Source organism: Neomonachus schauinslandi, chromosome 1 (genome assembly GCF_002201575.2).
Source record: "Neomonachus schauinslandi chromosome 1, ASM220157v2, whole genome shotgun sequence".
NCBI classification, from domain to species: domain Eukaryota; kingdom Metazoa; phylum Chordata; class Mammalia; order Carnivora; family Phocidae; genus Neomonachus; species Neomonachus schauinslandi.
The window spans coordinates 95,256,940-95,270,266 of NC_058403.1; the positions used below are offsets into that span (position 1 = coordinate 95,256,940).

Here is a 13,327-nt window from a genome sequence, read left to right on the forward strand (position 1 = left end):
AAAATGACTAGGAAAATAGCTATTTACATACTTTTCTAAAAAGAAAGACTGCAATTTTGTGATAGTTACACAAAGGGAGGTGTGACTTTCACATTTACCTAGTATTAAAACATATTTTCATCCACAGGTATTTAATAACATTCAAAGAAATTGCACAAGGTTTAATACCAAGAATAAACTATGATTTTATGATATTATTACATGTGTTTTAAGCCTAAACCCATCACAACACATACTAAGGGTAATCATTTGGTACACACTCCCTAAACAGAAAAGATCCTCACAGTTTTTCTTGTACTTTAGTTTTTTAAATTGTACAAATATTACCAGACCCAAATGAGAAATTAAGGAGCAGCAATGAAGTACACCGTATGTTCCCACTGTAGGCTGAGTCCTGGTCTTTGTTCCAATATTCTAGAGCCACTGGAAGGAAAGCTAAGTATCCATCCATTAAAACGTTTTTACATTATTGCTGGCAAAGTTATACTTCTGACAGGTCTAGTCATCTTGATTATTCCTGCCTGCATTTGCTTCCTTAATACAAATCTCTTTCAATTTTAGGAACCTGCAGTAAACCACCCTGGAAAACAGGTCGGTAGCAGGACAATCTGATAAAACAACGTACAGGGTAGACAGTGAAGAATGCAAAGTTATTTTCCTAGTGAAAGAGTTCTGAAGTAATTCTGTATCAATGACAATTTTTTTTTAACCAGCTACGCACCTATCCAGATATCATCCACCTTATCCTCAATTACCAGGGTTACCCTCAATCTTAAAATCTCCCAGAACAGTTTTAATGGTATAACTCACACCAAAAACACTAACCACGCCCTTTATACCCAGAATCAAGCCACCTTTTGCTTTTTCTCCCCCTACAAAGTCCAAAATGTACATCTTTCATCTAAAAGGGTTCGCACCAGTTCCCTAACCCGAGTCAGAGACTCTAGCTGTGCCTTGACAGAATTCCTATTAGAAGACGCTTTCTCCCAGGCAGTGTGAGGACGCCCAGAAGAGGCACCCACGCTTACCTCCCACACACCTGCAACCCCTGGCGGGATGCTGGAGCTGATGTCGGAGGACTGCGCTCCGCTCGGCTCGTGCTCCTGCCTCTCGCCTCTCCCGGGAAACTAGAGTCCAGACTGCGCCTCCGGCTGCTTACAGGGACCCAAGCTCCGCCTCCCCTTCCTCTAGTTGGCGAATTCGGCAGCTGTTGCTCCTCCCCCTGCTGTTCCTGCTGCTGCCCCGGCTGGTGGCGGCGGGAAGCTCCTGCCCTAGTACCTTCCCGCTCCCTGCACTTCTGCAGCTGTTCTGCCGCTTCCCTTCCCCTGGGGACCCCTCTCTCCTCAGTCAGTGGCCTCATACCTGGAGCTGCCTCCTGCCCCGCCCGGGCGCCCCCTCCAGAAACCCAAGCTCACACTATCCCTTCCCGACGACCCTCAGGTCTGGCCGCCTGGTGTGCCTGGGGCTTGTCCGCTTTCAGGGAAGCTGCTCCTCCGGCCGGGACGCATCCCCACACCGCTCCCTCTCTCTACGCCGGCGATCCCCCCCATGCTTCCTCCCCCTGGTGCAGCGTCCACAGCTCTGCCGCCCCACGTTACCCGCCTCAAGCTCTCCCCCCAACCCCCTTCCTTCCTCTGCTCTGCTAGCCCGCCCCCACAATGGGTGAGTCGCCTGCAGGGCCGACCCAGCACCCTGATTGGTGCAGGTGAGAGCTGACCCCTCCCTTCCTCCTCCTTTCGAACACCCTCTCTCTCGGTCTCACCTCCTCCCGCAAAGGCAGGGAACTCTCTTACTATTGGCTGGAAGTGTCCGCACCCATCGCCTTAGGCTCTACCGCACAGCCTGCCGGGAATTGTAGTCTTGCCTGTGCAGAGATTGCGGACGACGGCTGAGAGTGGGACTACGAGTCCCCATAGGCCCCTGCGCGACTCCGGCTGGGCAGGATTCCGGACAACGCCTGGTTCCTCTCGGGTCCTTCCGGCGTCGCCGGAGTGAATTGATCCGGGAGTTGAAGAGGGCTCCAAAGGTGGGAAGTGAAGTCAGTGTCTCAGTTGCCGGTAAGGTGTGGGTCTTCTATCCCAGTCTCTGTAGCCCCGAGCGGAGCAAAAGAGGTGTGGGGTCACACAGGGGCCGTGGCTGAGGCACTTGGGCTTGGTTCTGGCAGGCGGAGCGGACGAGGTTGGGAACGGGGCCCTATGGGCGTAAGCGAGGTTACCCTACGCGAGTGGCGTAAAGCGGGTTTGTAAGTGCTGCCTGCCCTGCTCGGGCCTGAATGCCTCCAGGAAGTCTCCTCTAGGTGGGGGCGGGAGGGGAAGGGCGAGGTTGGCCTCTGGTGCCCCTGGAGAAGGGAGAGGGCGGATGTGTCTGGGGTGGGGTCCTCCGAAGGTGTGGCTTGGGGCGGGGAGATGTGGCTGCTGTTTTCCCCTGCTTCAGAAGTAGGATAGGGAAGGAGTGGAGGAGGGAAGGGGCGCTTGGGAGTCTGCTCTTGGGGTGACTCAGGTTATGCCCTTTGAAAGAAGAGGAGAACTGTAAAGGAAGAGTCAGTGTTGACAGAGATCTGCGGATTCAGTTCCAGTTTCATGATGTGGCCCTTCTAAGGAGGTAATTTTGCCTCTAAGCAGAAAACCTTAACCTTCTTAAGTGTAATTCCAAAGGTATCTTTACACCCGTTCTGTTTTTAAAGACACTGTTTTCGGATGCCTGTGAGAAACTGAGGGGATAAGTGACGTGCCCAAGGTCACACACGTAGGGACTGATTTGAATCTAATCCAATTGTAATCCAGTTTCTGAATGAGGGCTGACGCACCAGAAAGAAAGAATAGGGAGGTTGGTGGTTTTTTGAAGTGAGTGGGGGAAATTGCAAAGTAATCCATTTTATGTATTTCTCAGAAGCCCTTTAAAGAGTTTTTTGAGTTGGAGAAATTCCTGAATAAAACAAGGACACACTCTAACTTTTTGGAACAATAAGTGAGTTTCAGCCTACTTATTACGGGTATACTAAGTGACGGACTGTACCACCATTTCAAACGGTAGATAATGAGATAGAAGAATGTAAAAAAATATACCCCATCCTTACATTTAAAAGGTGTTCCTTTTCCTCCCTACCTTAGGACTGACGGTTTTTCCTATGATTTTGTAAAACTGACAACAGTAATATAGGAATTCTGTCACAGAACTTATTTTACACGTTTTTCAAGTAATAATAGTATCAAGAGAGTTTGGTGTGCTCATTACTAGAAAAGAAGTTACTTTGCATGTCTTGGACGTAACATCACATTTTGTTGATTTCTGTTTACTTTTCCCCTTATTTTCTTGACTCCAGTGTGTGTGTGTATGTATGTGTAAAATCATCAAGCACCTACTTTATTTTTCTTATTTTTCTTAGCATTATAAATGACTTTTAATTCATCCTATTTTTACTAAAGAATGGGAAAGTTGGACATTTATATTTTATATTGAGCAGAAAGCAGTATTCTTGTAACTTAACGGTCTTATCCTTTATAATTGTTAGTGTGACCATTTATAGCTCATGAATATTACTGGATCTTTAATAGAATTTTAGGTGTGTTTTTGACATCAGGATTTCTTTTGTGATAAGTTTATATACAGTAATTCAGTATCTGCTGATAGCTAGTAGTTAATCCTTGTTTACTGTTGTATAAGTTGACCATATGCTGCTTTTTGAATATACTCTGCAAATATTAACAGTGTTTAACTTTTGAATGCAAAAACGCTTTCTAGGATCATATATTGTATATTGCTCCCCTGTGATTGAAGTTAAGATGGTCTGGAGATTAATATAACATTTAAAATAGAGGTATGATATTATAGAATGAAGTAAGAAGTATAGGAGTAACATAGCACCATGAGTAATGCAGTACACAAGGAAGGAAGACCAATTAAACAAAATTACGTTGGGATAACTGGCTCCATGCTGTATTATAGGAGGAAATGGTAGTTTACATAGAGCGTAAACTGAACATGAGTTAGTGATAGTAAAGCAAGAATGTTAATGTGTTTTCTAGATGGCAGTGTAGGCATTTCCTTTTTGTTGGGGGAAGTGTGAGATGAGTTCTCTAACTTTTGGCATGCAGCTTTGAGGTTGTGGAATGAGCTTTTGAATTAAAAGTCAGGAAGATTTGGAAATAAGTAAAATTAATTTAATGCACTTGTTCAGTGTGTGTTAGTTTTTGTCCTGGGTTCAGTTCTATCATTACTCTTCATCTCTGAGGCCCATTATAGTTTTGGTATTTCATCTATATTGTAAAATGATGGAGTAAGGTTGTTACTGTATTTACAATCTTTAAGTCACACTGTGGTCACTTTGGATCTCTGCACATTGAAGAATTTAGGGTTCCCAGAGTTATGTGAATACTTGTATTTTTAAAATAGTTAGCAGTTCACCAGTATCCACATTTGTTCTCATTTTTGGTTCTGCAGGAGCCTTGCGTCAGCTTTTGGACATCATCTCTTACAGGACTTAGGATGTCTCCCACATGCATCTATCTTTGAGGGTAGAAGGTCATGAGAACAGGATTCTGTATTACCATTGCATTCGCAGTAGGTAAAATAATTGAGTACCTGTTTACACAGAGAATGAAGAAGTTCAAATTGGCCAAGTGTAAAGTCATGAAACTAGTGACTGGTGGGATTAAGGCATAAGCCAGGTCTTCTGACTGTAGATCTTACTATTAGAGAATAAAGACTCAGTTCCCAAAATTATTTATTTTACATGAGAAAAGGACTTAAATGACTTAAGTATTCAAATTCTTTTACCCTCATACACTTTTTAATGCTGACAGTTTATTCTTTGTCTCCTTTCCAGCTCTCCACACTTATTACCAACCTTTCTTATTTACTACACCTTTCACTTACTACATACATAAGTTTCTTCCTGACTTGGGAACCTTTGTACATCATGTTCCATCTCCCTGCGGGACTGCTCCCTGTCTCCTTCCTAAATCTGATGAACTCCTAGTTATTTGCAGATCTCAGTTTAAATGTCATTCCTCAGGGGAACCTTTCCTGACCTTCTTTGACCCTTCCTTCCTAAAACTAGAACTTACTGTATAGTAAGTTCCCAGTGTATCTTCACCAGCTTTGTACGTCTTTGTAGCATCATCACAATAGGAACTTAATTATTTCTTTACTTATTTGATAAACGTCTGTCTCTCTCACTAGACTAAGCTACCTAGGTAGGACCCTCTCATTTGTCATGTGCCTTACCTCATTACTTAGACAGTATCTGGCACAAAGGAAATTTTCAGTAAATACTTGCTGAATGAGTGAGTAAATGATTGAATGAATGAGTGCATTCATGCACAGTGCCTCCAGCATTGCTAGGGACGGAGATACAGAAGTAAGTAAAACAGACTTGCTTTCCTCCCTTAGATGAAAGGACTCATGACAGAAGTTTTATGATATAAATTGTAGAAAGATGTTTGTTCTTTTTGGAGGTCTCTTAAGATCAGGATAGATCGTTTTCTATAGGGAAATGAAAAAGGAGTCATTTTCTGTTCCAGCCAACTTTGTGTGTAACACAGCATTTTGGAGACCTTATCACTGTCCTCCTTTTTGCGAGCAACATTCGTTATAACAAAATACAGATGTGGAGGAAACAAACTTTTAATGGATTCTATACTTCCTAATGTGATCTCATTTTGTCCTGAACAGAATTCATGCTTTTTTTCTTTTTTCTTTGTTGTTTCATTTTGTTTTTAAACCATGGTATCTTCTTTTGAATTTTACTTTTAATATCATCTGCTTTAGACGAGGTGACTTTGTAAAATAGAGTCATGGTTGTTTCAAAGGAGCTTATATTTTGGGCTTCTTGAAAATTTTCATATTTCACTGGGTCTTAAGGTAATACCTTATTTGCTTTAAACTTAGATACTTATGAGACTAAAATGATCATTATTTTAAAAACACGCAAACCAAATTTCAGGGATAAATTTGTGTTAGATTTTGGTTGTGAAAACAAATTCAGTAATCCTTTGCAGTACTGTAATAATCGCATAGAATAAATTGAACAGCTCTGAGTTGCTGTAACCTTATATGCTTTCATGAATTCACCAATTCCCTCTCTCACAAGAGATAGTCAAAAAATGATTGCTGGCATTTGGTTTTAAAATTTGATAATGCTCCCGGTTTTTATTAATAATTGTTAAGTCTTTGATAAGTCCTAAACTTTCCTTTTTTTAAAAAAGTCAGTTTTTATGTTATTTTTTATTTTTTTATGATCTTTTTTACCGAAGAAATTCATATTTACTAGTATAACTAGTATATGGAGAATAAATCTGAAGTACTGCTTCTTACATGTTTTTGGATCATTAGGGTCATTATAATAGGTAATGTTACTAAGAGTTTTAAGCTAATTTCATGGTAAATAAAATTAGAAGTTAAGTAGTGTGAGGTTTTTTTTTTTTTTTTGTATATATTACTGCATTTGAAATGTTATAGAAAGTTGCAGTCTTAAATATTGATTTTGGGGGGCACACACACAGTGTAACTAATGAAAACACCTTTATTGCAGCATTTAGAAATAATTTATTTGCAGAAAGATAAGCAATGTAGTTTGGTGGTCCATTTTTGTAGGAAAATGAAAAATTCAGTTTTTAAATTTTAGCTACGAAATTAATTGCATCTTTGATGTAGTGTAGTATTACAGTCTTATTTTCAAAATCATCCTTATATTTTTGGTTTGAATAACCTTTTTTTTTTTTTTAACTACCCAAAAAGTGAGTTGAATCTATTCAGTCTTAATCTTACTTTTCTATGGTTGCTTAGAATCAATTAATTGTTGCTATTTAAAAGAAAGAAAAAAGAGGATTTTATCAGCAAGCTTATGAATTATTGGGTAACAGCAGTGCAGTATATTAAATGGTAGTCACTACTGTTTACTCAGGCCAATCCCTTGGAAATAAGTTTACCAGAAGTAAGTATAGATTGCTTAATAATATTTTGGCTTATTCATTTGTCAAATATTTATTGAGTATATATTATGTGTGAAATTACCCTAAATAATTAGGATGAGCTGGGATATAATCTGATAGTTGCATTTATTGAGCAGTAACTCAGTGCCAGGCATCACACTAAGCATGTCACATGATGTCTTATAATCCTTGCAACAGTCCTATGAGGTAGAGGCACTATTATCCCCAACTTAAATGGGAGAAATTAAAGTACAGAGAGTTTAAGCAACTTGCCCAAGGTTATACAACCAGTAATTGCTTGGAATTAGGATTTGAATCCAGGCTGCCTCACTCAAGAGACCATATTTTAAGTCATCGCCATAAAAATGATGTAGTGATTGAGCTCTATTGGAGGGCAGTTAGATTTAGAGTTGCAATTAGAGAGAATTTTTATATTAGATGCTAAGGTCGGTATTGCAGGCAAAAATTTCTTACATTCAAACTTCCTCGAAAAAATCTTGTAGGGAGTTAGGACATTGGAGACTAACATAACTTTCACCCAGTCAGTTTTTCTTTAGCACTGGGATAGAATTACTTTTCCTTTGAGTAGTAGGTGAAGCATTTGACTTGTTATTCAGAGTCATGTTGGAAAAGAAATATGTATAACACAGGAATCATAGTGTGGTGAGGTGCTCATAGTGAGAGGTACTGTGTGTCCCTAAGTCTGGCAGGGGGAATAGCAGATCCATGTCTGTCCTGTCTTTCATTCTGGGACTTATGTGCGTGGAATGGATTTATGATCACCTTCGGATTTCAATAGTTCTCTTTTTTGTTTTCTTCAAAAAATGTTAGGCATGCGTGTTGAACTTGTGTACGGTAAGTATATGTGTAACATGAGGCAGGTGTGCTTGAGGAGTTATGCAAAGTGGCAGCTTGACGTGTTGTATTTCTTTATTGTTCCTCTTCCCTGCAAGACCGCACCACCCTCAAGGGCATGGACTCTTTTTGACTTTTCATCACCACATCTCCACCTAACACTTGCTAACTTAGACTGACTATGCAGAGTACTGCACTAGCTACTAGGAAATAGAAAAAGGAATAAAACTTCTCTTTAATGCGTTTATCATTTAGTGGGTAGAAGGGGAAGGGGATGGGAAGACTGTTACACGGGCAGTTTTTTCGTAGTTTTTTTTTTTTTTTTTTTTTATCTTTGGACCTCTTTTACCCCCTTCCTTACATATTAATGTACTTTTGCATGCACCAATTCATTTGATAATTTTGGGTCAGAGCTAATAGAAAGGGAAAAAAATTATAGTTTCTCTAACTTACCATCTGGTCTCTGGTACTGAAACACGCCTTCCTGCCTCATTCAACCATCCTGTCTTCAGGATGAACTGGAACTCTAGTGGAGATTGGAGTTAAGGAATGACAAAACCCTAAGATGTTACACCCCTGCTGCCATCTTAGACTTATGTAAGGTTACTACCACAAAAGCCAGTTGGGAATGGTAGAGGAGTCAGAACTGGCCTCTAGGCTGCAACTGCTCCCTATACCAGTTGACAATGTTGCAAGGTTTAGTTAAATTCCAAAGAACTTCGAATTTTGCTGTGATCTCTTATTCAGAAATACATATGCTTTCTGGATGTCTTTATCCATAATAAAATTTGCATTCTGGCAGTGTTGTCAAAACTCTAGATTTCTGGGGTCCTATCTTAATTTTGGTTTGCCTCCTTAAAAAATTACAGTTTTGAAAGAAAGGCTACAAGAGGAACTGTATATACAAGCAGATATCCTCATTTTTTGTGTGTGAATGTGACTAATAGCATTTGTATTTGAGATCAGGAGCTAAAAGTGAAGTTAAATGCTATCATCAAGATAAAACCTTGTCCTTATTAGCACCTAGTTTTAAACAAATGACCCAGTGAATTTGTTATCTAGAGCTAACAATTTTATCAACATTTGAGTGCCTTGTGGCCGTGTTGGTGCAAAGAAATTTTGTAAGGTAAAGAAAATACACATTGCATTTGGTAGAGGACCTTAGGCAATTAAGAGTCATTAAGATAAATGGTAGGTATTATAAGTGATACAAGGCAGGGAGGCCTAGCCCATGTGGTCCAGTCTCCTTAAATTGTACCTTCAAGCATAGGGAACATAGGAACAGTATGAAGGTTTAAGTTTAGTTGAATTTCTAAGGGATTTTAAAGGAAAGCTTTAGCATTATATTGGAAAAATTAAAACGGGAGATCACAAAATAAAAAGGAAAATAGAAAGATGTACCTCAGACATTTGATGAGCCACTAGATTAAGAACTTAGAAAAGATGAACATATTCAAAGGTTGAATTTGTTTCCTGCCCTACAACAAATGTTTTCATTTAAATTTTGTTCAGACTAGGATTTAACAAAAATTTAGGCATTGGAATAGGAAAATTGAGGATTGTCACAACTAAAAAGATGTACTGTTTTCTCCTGAATTACTTGTGCAGAAGTATCTTAGAAGCCGGTTGTTGCTACTTTTATTGTTCCTATTTCCTATCAGGTAATTCGGAGGTAACAAGCCCTTTGATTTTGTTGTCAGCTATTTATTGTCCTATGCCCTTTTATGAATTACCTTGAATCATCTTGAGGTCTTTGGTTGCATCTTTATTTCAGTCTGCTACCCAGTCTGCTTCTGGGTCAGTTTTCTCTGTTAAAGTTGATTTATTTACATGAAGAGAATAAAAAGTAATTTTAACATAAGCTTGACAGGCAATTTTAAAATTCACTTATTGACCAAATTCTCTTAAGTATTCTAAAACTGTGTAGCTTGCTTTGGATGATATGTAACTTTTTTTTTTTTCTGGTAGTCCAAGTATTTTATGCCTTCACTTTGGCCAAATGGGGGAGAAAAAATTTTTATAAATATGCTATGTGAAGTGACCTTTATGACATTGTGATAACCAATAAGAGGTTGTCATTGTGTGTGCTATGCAGGTGTGGACTAGTGTGAGGTAAATGAGGGGCCTAGGGTACAAAATTTAAGGAGGCAATTACTGTGTCATGCAAGTCAGAGCTAAGTTTTGTGCTCTGAGTGGTCTGGTTTGCCTCACCCTAGTTCCAATCCTTTTGCTATGTCAGGTTCATAGAACTCTGTCTAAAAATGTCAGTAACTGGGGTTGTCTGGGTGGCTCAGTCAGTTAAGTGTCTGCTTTCAGCTCAGGTCATGATTTCAGGGTCCTGGGATCCGCCCTGCATTGGGCTCCCTGCTCATCTGGGAGCCTGCTTCTCCCTCTCCTGCTCCCCCTGCTTGCGTGCGTGTGCGCTCTGTCTGTCAAATAAATAAATAAAATCTTTAAAAATAAATAAATAAAATGTAACAATATGAATTAAATGCTTATTGTGTCAGCCACTTTATTAACTGCTTCATATGTGTTTAGAACTCTTAATAACCATGTAAGTTGAGTACTTCAATATTTTCGTTAATTTCTCAGTATAGAAAGAGAAATGAATAACTTAAATGATAACACCCAGCTGAGCAAAAATTGAAACTCAGGTTCTTGTTTCAAATTTGAGAGCATACCTAGTGCTCTATACTGTCCCATCTGTGTGTAGAAAAATTTAATTCTTGTCTGTTTTATAGATTTCTGTATTAAGAAACAATACTCCCCCATCCCCACAAGAAACTATGCTCTCCAAAATATGCAAGTGCATACACTGACATGATGCAGTTAACTTTTAAGGTGAGTGAGTCAGAGGTCTCAGCAGCACCAAATTGAGGATCCACAAATTTGTGCTGCTTAGTAACACCTTAAATCAGAGCCCCATTCCTGCTGGTTTCAGTCTTCAAACACTGTACGTGGAATTTGGGGGTTGGCTGTAAGCAGATTGACCCATGGATGACTTAAAGATCAGGGCAGGTTAGTCTAGAAGTAGTTCATTTGGCAGACTAACTTGTCCTATACAATAGGCTATAGTAGCTCGGTAGCGTATTTGTTTAAAATGTCTCTCACCATTCTGTTTGCTTTCTTAATGTGAATTTCTGTGGACATTTCTAAGTTGTAAAATTTGGAGATTGGATGAAATAATATATAATGGCTGTTTTCGCTTTAAAATTTTAGGGTCTTAACATTTAAGTTTCTTAACTGAGTTATGGAAAAATCTGGGCCCAGAAGGGCTTTTGCCAGCACTCGACCTTACTTTTGGGACCATTCGTTCCCCTTTGTTCTTCATAATGCTTTGTTTATAAAGCTTGTGTCCTGATTGTCCTAGAGCAATAGTTTTCCAACTGTGGAGAGAGAGTTGCTGAAGAGCTCCTATGAGAAGGAGGGGCTAGGGGCTGGAAACTAGTTACTTCATCCATTTATTGCACGAATGAACAGTTTAGTGTATTTTATCTCTCTTGATAAAAGATTTTATTTGAAAAACAACAGTTCTGCTGTTTTAAAGAGGCTTAAAATCACTTACCTTTCTTTATTTGTCTGGCTTCCAAGCATCCTTGATTTGCCTGGCTAGATGATTGTGCAGGAGACCTGATTTCTAGAAGGAGATCTGATTAAAATGTAGTTATAATAGCTAATATTGAATAGTTACTGTGTGCCTTGCACTGTTCTGAACACTTTATCTGTAATAACTTGTTGAATCATCACATCAGCCTTAAGAGAGAGAGAGACTATTATTCCCATTTCATAGATGAGAAGACTGTAGCACAGAAAAGTTAGATAACTTGCCCCAGGTCACACCAGATATTAAGTGGTAGATCCAGCATTGAATGTAGGCAAGTCTGATTCTAGAATCACTATGCTTATTACTCACTTCTCTAATGACAGTGTTACTAATGTTAGCTAAGTATAATGGAAGCAGTCATATTCCTATTTTCCTGTAGGTAACATTGTGGATTTTGAAGTGTTTCTTAGAATCTTATTTCTCCACAGAAAAAATAAATCGTAAGTTTTAAGTGACTGATTTGTAAGTGTATGTGTAGTACCACGTCTGCTTATTAGTAAGGGAACACCTATCTGTGACAGACATATGGAAATTAACAAAGAATGATAAAGGAATGGAGTTAAATTTAGAGCACTTTTATATTTTGCATTTTTTCCTTTATGGGTCATTGTGTTCTAATTTGCCAGTGTTACCTGTTTTCAAAGACATCTTAGCTTTCAGATGATGTTTTAGTTAGAGCCTCTGTTACTTCTTAATAGCTTAGCAAATGCTTGTTTGGTCAATCATGTTAACAGAGATATTGAAGACTTTATCTTTTTTATCAAAAAAGATATATTTTTTTTGATATTACTATTTTTAACAAAGCATAGCTGGAGTCCTTCAACTGTTAGTGGTATCAGATACCTGGAAATTGTGTTATAACAGAGAGGGTGCCTTTAAAAATTTGATCGAGAGGTTAGACCTTCCAATGAAGTGATAATTCATAGTGGAATGTGTACTTTCTTTGAATAGTTATTTAAAAGTACAAAAGCACAGTGCTTAGTAAATTATAGGTATTTAATATAGAAGTTTTATGGTTTGATTTAGAAATCACCTCATCTTTTATTCTAACTACATCTCTTTTCAGGTATACAGCTTGGCTTTTGTCCATTTTAAAAAAGAAACTAAAACATGGAGAGGTGAAGTGCTTTGCTCAGAGATAAGATGGTTTATAATGACAGTATGCAGAATTTGAGCCCTTGTTTTCAGACCTTAATACTTAGGCCTTTTTTTCATAGCTGTGCACAGATTCTCCATTGATACCTTGAAGATGTCTAGAAAAAATTTTGATATATGTAAACAAATATGGTGGCAAAATGTCATATGTTACACTTAACCATTAACAAGGGATTGTTTCTAGATGTCCCTAAATGCAAAATTCAGTAAAAACTGAACTGATTGTAGGGCGTGCTCAGGAAGGTTGAATTCCACATAACCTTATTAAAAAAGAAAACTACATATGGAAGACCTTGAATTATAGGAAATATAATTTGCAGAGGAAGGAGAGAGATGTAGGTATATCTTGAAGGTTTTAAGCTTATTTTGGTTTAAGTAGGATCCACTTAACCCTATTCCTCTGCCTCCCTTTTTCCTAGCTTTCTCCTCTAAATATTTTGGCTCTTGTTTAAAAGTGGCTACAACATTTTGAGGGGAGAAGGCCCTAAAAAGTAGGTTGTGATTATCAAAGGCTCACTTTTCGGCTATGCTAACTGGCCAGACTGAGCTACACAGCCTTAGAATAAATTTAGTTTTCTAGGAGCCTGATGGGTATGATTCAAGCTCCCAGGTGCTTGAGAGAATGCAAAGAGTTGTCAGGTATTTGAGACCTTGAATCAACCAACTACTGGACAGGCCCTCTCTACTAGAAAACGTAAATAGTTTTTGTGATCTGATAAAAAATTTTTTTAGTTTCCCATGAGATTACTTTTGAACCTGTGGTAGATCACAGTAATAACAT

General features: G+C 38.7%; 2 protein-coding genes across 8 annotated transcripts in view; one reads left to right on the plus strand and one right to left on the minus strand.

The window, feature by feature from the left end:
- The window catches only part of SERPINI1 (serpin family I member 1), a 70,595-nt gene extending 69,039 nt beyond the window's left edge, over positions 1-1,556 (minus strand). For 2 of the 3 annotated variants that reach the window (XM_021702619.1, XM_021702617.1), the window contains exon 1: positions 1,029-1,556. The gene's annotated coding sequence lies outside the window, so the exon portion shown is untranslated. The remainder of the gene's footprint in view (positions 1-1,028) is intronic. The other variant, XM_021702620.1, reaches the window with a different exon arrangement.
- A 384-nt stretch (positions 1,557-1,940) lies between these two features.
- PDCD10 (programmed cell death 10) overlaps positions 1,941-13,327 on the plus strand; it is a 42,712-nt gene continuing 31,325 nt past the window's right edge. The window contains exon 1 of one of the 5 annotated variants that reach the window (XM_021702574.1): positions 1,941-2,057. The gene's annotated coding sequence lies outside the window, so the exon portion shown is untranslated. Of the gene's footprint in view, positions 2,058-2,585; positions 2,602-10,610; positions 10,629-13,327 lie in introns of those variants that run through there. The other 4 variants (XM_021702575.1, XM_044914916.1, XM_021702576.1 and 1 more) reach the window with 4 other exon arrangements.